This window comes from Dermacentor albipictus, chromosome 2 (genome assembly GCF_038994185.2).
Source record: "Dermacentor albipictus isolate Rhodes 1998 colony chromosome 2, USDA_Dalb.pri_finalv2, whole genome shotgun sequence".
NCBI lineage: Eukaryota > Metazoa > Arthropoda > Arachnida > Ixodida > Ixodidae > Dermacentor > Dermacentor albipictus.
In genome coordinates, this window is record NC_091822.1 from 102,907,927 (window position 1) to 102,920,489 (window position 12,563).

The 12,563-nt window shown below is 42.5% G+C and overlaps 1 protein-coding gene and 1 long non-coding RNA gene across 4 annotated transcripts in view; both read right to left on the reverse strand.

The window, feature by feature from the left end:
* The window catches only part of LOC135911672 (endothelin-converting enzyme 1-like), a 181,356-nt gene that overhangs the window by 78,255 nt on the left and 90,538 nt on the right, over window positions 1-12,563 (reverse strand). The window lies entirely within an intron of this gene.
* On the reverse strand, window positions 826-10,671 carry LOC135921094 (uncharacterized). The gene is made up of 3 exons (XR_010570450.2): window positions 10,265-10,671; window positions 5,612-5,670; window positions 826-1,107 (listed from the first exon to the last, which is right to left on the reverse strand). It is a non-coding gene; the product is annotated as an uncharacterized lncRNA (long non-coding RNA).

The following is a 12,563-nucleotide window of genomic DNA, read 5'->3' on the forward strand; positions in this document are numbered from 1 at the left end:
ACATTTGCATTGGGAGTTGTGGATTCCAAGGAAATCCTCTCTCCCTTTTGTACTTTTGTGTTATGTTCCTGTAGTCTCATATTTAGGCACCTTCCCGTTTGTCCCACGTAACGCTGCCCACAGAAAAGAGGTGTGCTATTCACTGCTCCCCCTGAGCATTTCGACAAAACCTTTTCTGTGAGCAATGTTGCATGAAATTGATTGTCTGCTGACAGGGCTGGTTTTGGCACATAACTGAGATAACTTGTTGGGTGCGAGAAAAACGACCGAAACTCCCGCCCTTTCGCCTATTTTCTTTAGTTTATGCAAGATAACGTGAATGTATGGGATGACTGCTAGATTCCTGCGAACAGTATCACATAGGTGTAACTAAAGAAAATAGGCCAAAGGACTGCAGTCTTGGTCATTTCTTCCGCGCCCCGCAAGCTATCTAAGTTATGTGCCAAAACCAGCCCTGTCAGCAGACAATCAAAATCATGAAACATTGTGCAGAGAAAGGGTTTCATCAAATGCTCAAGAGGAATAGTGTATAGCATACCTCTTTCCTGCGGGCAGCGTTACGTGGGACAAATGGGAAGTTCCCTAAACTTGAGACTACAGGAACATAATCGGAAAGTACAAAAAGGGAACGAAGGTTTCTTTGGAATCCATTGCTCCCAATGCAAATGTCATCGGCTGTTTGAAAAAACAGAAATAATAGCAAGCAATGTGAAAGAAAACACTAGACTCATCATTGAGGCAGCGGCTATTGTAGAATGCAACTGCGTTAGCAAGCCATCCCTATAGCACTGACTGTTAAAGAATTTGATTATTTGGGGTCTGTATGCAGGAAGCCGCCTTAGGCCTTGGTGCGCTCGTTTATTTGTGATGGCCATGTTGACTTGCACGATTGTAACAGATTATGATCAAGTGTGCAAGAGTACATATACATACCTTTTTGTAATGAACACCGGTTGGAAGTTTACGTCTGTCCTTGTCGCCTTTTTAGTGTCCAGTGTCCACTCTTGCGCAAGTCCTCTCCGCATGGACACTAGAAATTAGCTGACTGGAGGAAGGATTGGTTGAGACTTGGAATGACTGGCTGCTTGCAGAGGCTTTCGGCTTTGCCTGGAAAGAAAGAAACACCAATCAATTAAGGCTGTTCAATTATTTACTATCATCATCACTATTGTTTTTCAGATAAACAATGATTTCGTATTCACAACTGTCACTACAAGTGCTCTTGTCAAAAGAAATGGTTCAGACTCAGCCATGTTGGTATATATTCATTCGTAGCCTTATAGCATAAAACGCTTCAGATAGAAAGGACCCAAGTCAATTGATGGTTTGCTTGGATGTCACGTGCACATTATGACATTCGGAGATTACATCTCCCATATTTAGGTAGAGCTGCCATGGCCACATACTGCAGACCATAGCTTTCAACTTTCACTGCTCCATTGCTCCATTAAACAACCTTGCAGATTTTACTGTTTCCCAAAACAATGAAGTACTCTTGAAGCAAGCGCAAACCATGCATGTTGTTTACTTCCGACCCAGAACAAGCAAGCCAAAGATATTGTCCAGCTGATAGGCTGGTAGAATAGCAACAATAGCAACAATACAAAAAAACCATGCTTGCACCACAACTGTGTCACAACAGCTGTCAGCCCCTTTCGGATATGGTTTGTGTCACGGAAGAAGTATCAATGTGTAATATTCTTTTTACTCAAGCAGTGAAAATTGAAAGTTACGGTCATGAATGCATCAACACACCCTTCCCATCTTCATAAAAAGTTATAATATTGCACTGTGTTCACCGAAAAATTTGCCCTTTTTGTAACGAAGCCTGCAATTATGCCTGGACCCCATACATGGCTCTGGCAGGCAGTACTGTTTATTCTGTCCGTTTCTTGACTTGCAATCCCATAACGAAACAAATAATGCAACATATTTTTCCAGATTGCATTGCTTCATGTGAATGTGCTTAATTTGGGAAATTTCTGAAATGAATCAAGCCTCTCCTAAAAAAATTTAAAGTAGAGTAATTCATTAACGTGCCTAAACATGAGCACTTCCCGTGGATTTTGAGAGCCAATGAGGACAGAGCTATTTGCTCAAATTTCTACGACTCATGGCAACAGGATGGCCAAATTCCGTGCTATTAGTAAATGCAAAGAAAAAAAACTTTGGTAAATTTATGCAATGTTTCTTTCCAAAATTTTTCTTCTTTATACCATAGTGGGGATACTCTGTGATAATTAGTTGGAATTAATGCTATTGGCCTGCAGTCTGGTACAAAATATTTTTAAAACCGCAGCGACAACACTATTTCCTTAAGGATCTATTCAAAATGCAGATTCGGTAAAATCCAGGGAAAATGCTTTTAACTAAACAGGTAATTCTATATAGTTTTTTGCAGAGACCCCTTTTTTTTTCTTGGAAAACTTAGGTTATTTTTATTGTCGCCAGGCTCGGGCAGCAAAATAAATTTTTAAATCAAAATTAAAAGTGATCGCCAGGCATGTCCAGTTGAATTTATCTGAACATGCCCTACTGTCCGCAGTACACATGTTGCCACTTTAAAGGCCCGCAAGAAGGCACCGGTTATATTTTCTAGGGCAAGAAGGCAATGAAGTATGTTACTTAAGGCAATTAGTCACAGGAGTCCTGGATCAGTAGAAAAAAATTTAAAGACTATAAATTGTTTAGAAGACTTAAGTCACATAAAGGTACCATCATTGCATTGTGCTAAAACTAACCTAAGAGACTGAAACCTGACATGATAAAAATGGAGCTTGAGAATGAAGGCTTGCTCAACAAGCAACAGAACGACAAAAAATGATGCATGATAAATTTTAAAAAACGCGCTGATGAGGACGGTAAAGAACTAGGCACCATGACGAAATTTGTAAATATGCAAGCATAGGATGGAGTCAATTGGCGCAAGCCATATATATTTACAGATTACTAGGAAAGGCCTTCGTCCCGCAGTGGACATAATGTATGTGAGAGCACTGTGCCCCTTCGATTATGCAGTCCCAGACTGTCCGCAAACCACCTGCGGCTTCTGGTCTGGCTTGCATTGACAGAAGGGCACATCACAGTCATGTGATCCCGCTGCCTGGGACTGTCCAAGGTTTTTTTTGAAAGCACCGTGATTGGAAGTCGCTCTCCTGGCTGCTGTTGTCTGCTATTAGCTATTTAAATTATGGGGTTTTACGTGCCAAATCCACTTTCTGATTACGAGGCAAGCCGTAGTAGAGGACTCCGGAAATTTCGACCACCTGGGGTTCGTTAATGTGCACCTAGATCTAAGTACATGGGTGTTTTCATATTTTGCCCCCATTGATATGCGGCCACCGTGGACGGGATTCAATCCCGTGACCTCGTGCTTTTAGCTACTTGAAGATAGCGCCCTACCCAGCAAATTCAGTAGCGTGGTCATCAAAATGGTGCAGTCTCAGAGGCCATGCCGCCGACACAACCATAAAGCTTGCATAATGGAATCGCAGCCTGAGCACATTGAACATGTCAACAAAGCTCAGTTTACATCGTGCTCTCGCTCTTCGGGCCCCTTAACCGCTGTATTCAAGCCAGCTCATTCATTTCCTGTAAAATTTAAGTGTCATTGCCACACAAAAATAAGCAAAAACACGGTTGTGCCACATCACTGTTCACCCACAAAGCACAGGCCGATATTCTCTAAGCTCGTGAAACCGTCTACTAAAGGCCTGACGTGTGTCTAGGACAAAGCGCGTCTACACTGTCTACTAATCCTGCACATCCAAAAGCAAAATTTCGAATTTGGGTAACAGAAGGAATCGGCACACATGTCAACGGCAATTGGTGAAGCTCTGATTATACAGGTTGTCCCATGTAACTTGAGCCAAACAATAAAAATATGCAAATGTGACGTAGCTCGACAGAACCAAGGTAACATTGTTTGCTGTAACTTGGAGATACTTAGATATTTTTTCATTCCACCACAATAAATATTTTATCTTCATTAATTAATCAACTTTTCAAATATTATAATTAGATTAGAAGTGTCCACGAGAAAATTGTAAAGCAACATGAAAAGCTCCCCATACAGCTTTCTGTTGTCCGAAACATGCTGCGTAGAAGTGTTTTTTCGAGAAAGAAGCTTGCGAATACACGCAAAGTGCTGCGAATGTGTGTATTTAGTGTGTATTTGCAATTACACGCAAAGTGCTGCGAATGTGTGTATTTAGTGTGTATTTGCAGGCTTCTTTCACGCTAGGAAAAACACTTTTATGTAGCATGTATTAATCATAATATTTGAGAAGTTGATTAATTACATAATACTAATGATTTAACCTGGCAAAATAAAAAAAAATGAGTATCTCGAAGCGAGGGCAAACAACATTACCTTGGTTCTGTGCAGTTACGTGGCATTTGCATATTTTCAACGTTTGGCTCAAGTTACGTGAAACACCCTGTATGCGACGCCAGCTACCAGCATTAAATATCTACATGCAATATGATATGTTTCCTCGTCCACCAGTTTCACTCATCTGAACAGCGAAATCTACCTGTTTACTATGCATATAGCAATGAGCATGACAGATTTAACGAAACACATCAAGAAAAGCAAGCATTTGCACCTGATCACTGTGCTTTGCCCTAAAAAAACACAAGGACTAAGGTTGCAGCAATTCGACCACTCATGAAAACCTCGCATTATGGCACACAAAGCATCGGTTTAACGGAAGCAATAGCTGAGTGCATGATATTTTCTGTCTGGAACGCGCAAAGTACACATAAACACACAGCCTCTTTTAAAACATGGCGTCAAGCCCCATGCATCTTTTTAAGACAGCCGCCGTCTGGTAGCTACTTGCATATGTCTGAACAAATATCTGCTGACAGCTCCGAGAGTACGCAGAGTCTGTGACTTCTGGTAAAACGAATGCGATACTGGCTGCCCTCGGACTGGTGGATGGGGCTTCGGAAGCTGATTGAAAAAATCGAATGCGGGACAGCAGTGCTAAGCAGTCCAGGACTGTCAAGGACTGATAATCGAAGAGGCCCACTAATGCTTTGTGCTCCTATCCTATGTAATCTCTTCATACTGATCAGCTCAAGCTGCATGGCAAAGAAGTCTCTTGTTAGTGCTGTGAAGACAAGGCTCTTGCCCAAACATTGGCTATAGAGACGACCATCGTTTGACAACTGTTGATCTGTTCATAGAAGTGAGAATTCCGCGACAAACTTTTCAATGAAGTAAGCAATATGATGATGAACTTGTTTCACAAAACTTCATAAGTACACCTGACATTTGACTCACTTTTGCATGTAAGTAAATATTATGAAATTGTCGCTGTGAACAATTGTCCCCGACTGCTGTACACTTGTGATAAAAAAATTAACCGTATTTGAAAGTTTGTATAATTAGCCAGGAGAGCCGCACTTGCTGGATGGCTCATCATTTAATTTGGAAAAAAATTCAGCAGTGAGCAGCAATTGTATCACTAATGACCTTGAACATCTCTTATAATTATTAATTTGTAAACACCTGTTGTCGAACAGCCCACCTACTGAAGTTTTGAACACATTGTACACAATTACAGCACATACTACACGAAATAATATCTGTAATAGACCTTACCAAATACAATATTAGTGTGGCGGCAGGTCAAATGGCTCCTTGCAATGCTTGCGTCCTTCCTGGGAGAACAAGAAACGACATTAGGCTTACACTGACAGCACCAAACCACATAATTTAAGTTGCAAACAAGTGCCCGAGAACATAGGAAGTTCTAATTAGATATGGTCAACCTGCTTAACCATGTCACAGACATTGAATGACAGAATGTACTTTTATGGAGCCTCAACTCCACGAAATACATGCTAATACAAACATGCTAGTACACAGAATCAAATTGGATGCATGAAAATTCTCAGTGAACTTTTCTTTCCTAGCAACCACAAGTTGCTCTTTGTGAAGTGCAACAAGTGAGTGTCTAACCTACACTAAGAAGGTGGAAAATTTGGGATCCTTTCTGGTGAATAACTAACCATATCTCTACGGGTACCCAGCAACACAAAGGTGAATTGTAAGTATTATATTGATTAAAGAAACAGTTCAGTGCTACCAAGCAAGTACAATAAATAAATTATTTCAAATTCATCTTCATGTCAGGCTAATCAAGTTAATTTTCTTTAGATCACGTGAGAGAATGGTTCGAAAAAAATATTGGAATCTGTCAACAATGTTGAAGCAATTTTATGACGGCCTGCAGATAGCAGTTGTTGAAATAAGACCTGGGGCAGGGGGAGAAAAGACAAAGTGTGATAAAACAAAATGGGGCCTGTGCTGAGCAGCTACTAAATGCAGTTTTATTAAATTATGATGTGCAAAACAGCAGATGTAAGAGATGCGAGACCCTCAGGTGGCATTTTGCAATGTTGTTATGATAAATTGTTTCAAGGAGCATGACTCCTTAACCCTTCGAGGGTCAATGACGTAAATATACCGCACCGCGAAGTACAAAAATGGTCAATGCCGTATATTTACGGCGCTGTCTGTAGGTTTAAAAAGCGCGACAATTTCCTAACCTTTTCTTTTCTGTCATGTGCTGCCATTATGTGGAAATACAGGGAATTTCTTTAGCACGCCTCGCTCTCTCAGTTTTCGTTGCATGGTTTGTTTTAGAGCTAGTTTGCTCCTGCGCGTCTATGTACTACCGCTAGCGCATTGGCATGCGCGCGGGCGGGTGGCGGTTTGGGTTTTGTTTTCGCAGGCCGTTTCGGCTTCTTGCGCTTGCAAAACTGATAACTATCTCGTTACTAATCGCTGAAAAGGCTACTGCTTGTTTCTCGCTCATTTAGTGCTTGCAGGGGTGCGCATAGGAAGGTTGCTGCCGTGCATGCGCTTCTGTTGCTCCTTTTCTTTTTTTTTTTAGACTCGCGAAAACTAATTGCATCTGGTTGGCGATAAGATGAAGATTAGTGGAAGTTTGTCACACGTTTTGATTTTTTGATGGGCACACAACCGCACAGTTTTCTTGAGTGCGTGCACCTACACAGTTCGATTACGCTATGGATATACTATCATAAGCAATATGAAAGGGAACACAAGAACGCATGGCAAACAGCCTTGAAACAGACTCGGAGCGATACACAGATGGCACTGTGAAAAACGAAGGGGGTAAGGAGAGCGCTCTTCCACTAACTGTTGGCACTCCCACCACGCTGGCATTTCTACAAAGGAGCAGCTTACATCATGGATCGTCCAACAGCCGATAAGACGGTGATCGTCGCCAGTGACCTACACCGTTTCACTTTCTTTTCTTTCATTCTCTTTTTTTGTTCGTGCAACCGCTTGATAGTACCCCGAGAAGTTTGCCCTGTATTTCAAACCAATTCTTTATTTGAATCGACGCACTCGGTTGTCAGTGGCACCTTGAACAGCGGCGACGCTCGAACCAATGACGACAGAGGAATAGAATAAAGAAAAATTTTAAAAAGAAGAACATTGACAAACTGTCTCTCATGCGACTGTTGCACGAAGTTCGTTCAGAAAAAATTCACGTCGCACACTGCAGTGGCCCACGCAGAGCAGTCAACTCCGAATTTGTAGCCTCAAGATGCCTCAAGTGCCTCTTAAAGAGCGGGAAGATATAATAGAAATGTCTAAAAGAGGTTATACGCAGCGCAATATTGCTCTCGTGACAAGCCGCCCATTGAAAACGGTCAACCGGATTATCCAGGCTTACCGAGACGCAGGACGCATAAACGATGCACCGCACTGCACACGACCTCGATCAACAACGAACGACCAAGACCTTTGCATCGTGGCTGCCATCAGCGACAAGCCATTTCAAAGTGCAAAAGACGTTCGAGGTGCTCTTGGCTTGAACAACTGAGCGACAGCACGGTACGACAAAGGCTTAGAGAAGCAGGACTGCAAAGTCACATCGCCGCAGAGAAACCTCTGCTCACCGCAGCCAACAAAGCGGCTCGCCTGAGGTTCGCTATGAACACCGCAGCTGGAGTGAGAGTAAGTAGAAGTATGTAGTTTTCTCTGATGAGTTCACATTCTCGAGCCGTTGGGACCAATGAAAAAGAGTGTGGCGGACCGCTAACACACGCTTTAGTCCGCAGAATATCCAGGAGGTGGCCGCCAGTGGACACGTGTCTGTGAACGTCTGGGGGGCGATTTCCCACGCAGGCCTAGGCCCACTGGTGAGAATTGATGGGAGGTTCACCAGTGCTGCGTATTGCACTCTGCTCGAGCACCAGATGATCCCCTATGTGTTGAACAGGCCGCACCCGGATGGGTGTTATTTTTTCCAGCAGGACTTGTCTCCCGTTCACACATCGAAGGACGTGGCGCGCCTTTTGGAAGAGCGAGGGGTAATGCAACTTCAGTGGTGTGCGAAGGGTGCCGACATGAACATTATAGAGCACGTTTGGGGCCGTATGAAAGTGAACCTTTCGAAGAGCTCACTAGAACTGGCGAACTCCGACCAACTATGGGAAGCAATAGAACATGAGTGGAAGCCCGCCTTCAGCGTGATACCGCATTCATCGAGGCTGTCTACGCATCTTTGCCTCAAAGAATGGAGGCCGTCGTTAAGTCGACGGCGGCATGACGCATTATTAGGACACCAACGAACAAAGCAAAGGACGAGGATAAGCTGCAATAACGCTATTGCCTTATTTCATTTGCTTCAATATCTTTTTAATATTCAGCAAGCGCCAATAAATTTATTTTGAACTCACCCATAAAGACAATTTTTTCCCGGTTTAGAAGATTTACCACAAATCAATATAGAAGTTCGGAACAGTGCTATCTTTTGTAATGATTCGACGCAAAAGGTTACCAGTGACGCAATATCGAACAGTGTTATCGCTGTCTGCTGGCGATGTGAAATTCCGCACTTTGCAGACGCATGGCGGGAGTGTGAACAATTGTTACAACAGCGTCCCCCTTTCCACTTTGTTTCTGATGGTGGCCGCTGCGTATCACCCATATAGCTGGGTCTGAGGGTGCTTTCTACGCGTTCCTGTGTTCCCTTAGATATTGCTCATAATAGTATGTATTAGTGTAAGAGCAGGAACATTTGAGTCTTGCAAAGTATTCTCATGTGCACATTTTCAAAGCCTTGAACTATAACAATGTAACAAATTTTTTACTCTTATAGGTTTATTTCCGTTTTTATTATTGTTATTCATGAATAAAGAGTACATATAGTATACCAACGCAAAATAATTTTTTTCTGGCTTTACGGACACCCTAGAAAAATTACGGTAAATTTTTTTCGAAATAAGTCCCTAAGAATTGGAATCTGCAATAAAAAAAATCGGCCCTGGGCGGTCGAATATGGCGAAAAAGATCGACCCTCAAAGGGTTAATTATATTCATGTAATCTTTAGAAACGGATGGCATAAAGGACATACTTGTTGACAGTTTCATGCGAGTCATGAACGCGATGCACGCGGGAGTTAAGCATCTTTAAAAAATGCTCTAGAAACTTGCAAAAAGCAAGTTTCTATAACCTCTCACAACACCGAGCTTCACCTTCAAGTGTTGTAACATTTCCTTGCAACGTGCAGCACTGTTTTCACAGACATAGTTTGAATCACTGTGTCACAAGCTCTGGAAACAAAAGTGCATACGTAAGTGCTAAACAAGCACATATGATGCCCTACCCCTACCCCTACTGCACAGACACATTTATCTACACCAACACATGTAGATGGATTATGTCATCCATTTGGTAGCTTCTGATCATGTTCCAAAGCATGAATCTCATAACTGCAAATTCTATAAGAATGTGACACCGACTGATTACTTGGTGACAACATGAAAAGACAGTAGGCCAAACAACACGAGCGCAGGCTAAGACTTTTGGTTAATTGCGCGCGCGCGTGCTCACACACACACACACACACACACACAAACAAATATTAGGCCTATTTGTCCTGCCTAGTTGCAGCTGCAGGACAGCGGGATGTTGTAAACAACCACACAGTTGAACTGCTGCATGTGCCTCTTGCTACTTTGCGTCAAGGCCTGGTCTGATTCACCTTTTTGAACACAGATTTTGAGACTATGGCTGACCTTCTGAATGTGATCTAACAGTGGTCACACCACTGTAGGCCAATGTTAGACCTAGGTATAGAAGTTCTCGACTTGTTGAGGATGCTATTTCGTGCTTCTGTGACAGAGCTTCAGTCGAACAGTGCACTGATGTGAAAGGCAGAATTCCCTCCTTAAAAGACAGGGCATAGATGCAGTGCACATGACACTCACCAAAGAAAACAATGAGGTCAAGAAATGGAAGATCACTGTCTAGTGGTAGTTTTCCAGTAGAACACGTTGTGGGGCTACTTGGTGAAGGGCTTTCAGAAGATGAAGCGCCAACAGAGACAACACTGTAAGAAAGAACAAAGACAGGACAAGGTGCTACTTGCAACTGTTTATTGAGGTCAAAAGCAGCTGAATATATAGCCATGGGGAGAAGGGGAAGAAAAAAACAGAAGCATTGCTTGTGTGAAGGTGCACGCGCGAGAACACAGAAGATGAAGGGAATCATAAGATTAGCCAAAATCTAAAACTTATCTATAAACATGCATTCATTTGTGTAAATATTCAGACACAGGCATGCTGACACAGGCATCCCCTCTATTCTTAATCTGGTTGGCCTCCAACAGTTCACGTGCCACAGTGTATTTGCTTTTAAGCACGATCGTTGTATCCTGAAGCCTTGCTTCACATACTTGCTTATTCTCATTCCTGCAGGCCTTGCAATGAAGTGGCAAGTTTGAGCCATAACTATTTTTCAGCGAAAGCTTGTGCTCCCACAGGTGTTCGCTGATACATGAGCCAGTTTGTCCGATATACTCTTTCCCACACTTCCACAGTATACGACCGCTTCTTCACACTTCACAAAAGGATTTGTATGTTTAATAGAACACTCTACTTTTAGAGTCATGAGATCCAATCAGGAGGCACGAAGTAGCAAGCTTTCGGGGCGCAGCAAAAACTACAGGAATTTTATATTTAGCGGCGACGTGTTTAAGATTACGCGCCACTTCGTGAGAATACGGTATCGCCACTGGATGAGGCAGAAATTCCTTGCAGGCATGAGGTCGGTATACCGACCCTGCAATTAATTGTTGCAGTATAAGTCTATGCACTCCAAGACTGTTAAACGTGCGATTGCCACTATGTGCCTTGAATTTACCCTTAAAAATTGTGCTGTCATAAGGCACACAAAACCTTTGACGAACAGATTTTGAAGTTGAAGAAAGCTGCCTTTCCTTGTTTGGTTTTGAGCAAAGTTTCAGAGGCGTTGTTGAAAAAGGTGCAAAAAGAAAGAAACTGAAGCAGTGAAGAAGGTCAAACATTGGAAAAGAAAGCTAAACCAGTGGTGATACCGTATTCTCACAAAGCAGCGCATAATCTTAAACATGTCATCGTGAAATACAAAATTCCTGTGGTTTCTTCCGAGCCCCAAAAACTTGCTACTTTGTGCCATCTGATTGGATATGATGACTAAGAAAGTAGAGTGTTCTAGTAAACACACAAACCCTTTTGTGAAGTACGGAGAAGGGGTCGTATACTGCATACCGCTGAAGTGTGGGAAGGAGTAAACCGGACAAACTGGCCAATGTATTAATGAACGCCTGCAGGAGCACAAGCTTTCACTCAAAAATGGTTATGGCTCAAACTTGCTGCTTCATTGCAAGGCATGTGAGAATGAGAATAAGCAAGTACGTGAAGCAAGGCTTCCTGATACAACAATCACGTTTAAAAGCAATGACACTGTGGCACGTGAACTTTTGGAGGCCAACCAGCCTAAGAAAAGAGGGGACACCTGTGTCGACACCCCGTCTCCGACTATTTACAGAAATGAACGCATGTTTTTAGATAAATTTTTGATTTTGGTTAATCTTATGATTCCCTTCATATACATCTTACATATTTTTGCACATGCGCGTTCACATAATCAGTGCGTATTTTTTTTTCTTCCCCCTCTCTTCATGGCTATATATTCAGTGCTTTTGACCTCAATAAACAGTTGCAAGTAGCACCTTGTCCTGTCTTTGTTCTTTCTGACTGTGCTTTCTCTGTTGGCACTTCATCTATTGAAATGTAGTTTTCCCCCTTCCATGAGCTCATCTAGCACTGTAAAGAAGACAGAAAACAAATCACTCAACCCATTTAGTAGCCTTACTTCACGTCATATATGGTAAAAAGTTTCCAATGAAGCAGAATACCTTTACTACGCTGGTTCTTACAGCAGCTAGTGTTTTACGACTAGCTGACAGTGTTCTCGGCAGTGAAAAGTCGCAATTAAAGTGGTTGAGCAACTTTTTAATGTCTCCTACAAAGTGCCACGCATGTTCAAGTAAGCAATACTACTGAAAGGCAAGCTCCACTATCTGGGCCTGAAGATTTTCTGTGGTGAGCATTGAGCTGGAGCTATTCCTTGCACTCAAAGGTGTTTTTAACTTTTCTATTGGTGCACCTGAACACTGAAGCATGTTGTTTCTACAGGAACACCAGAGAGCACATTTAACCTTTGGTACCACCCCGACGTGGAGGG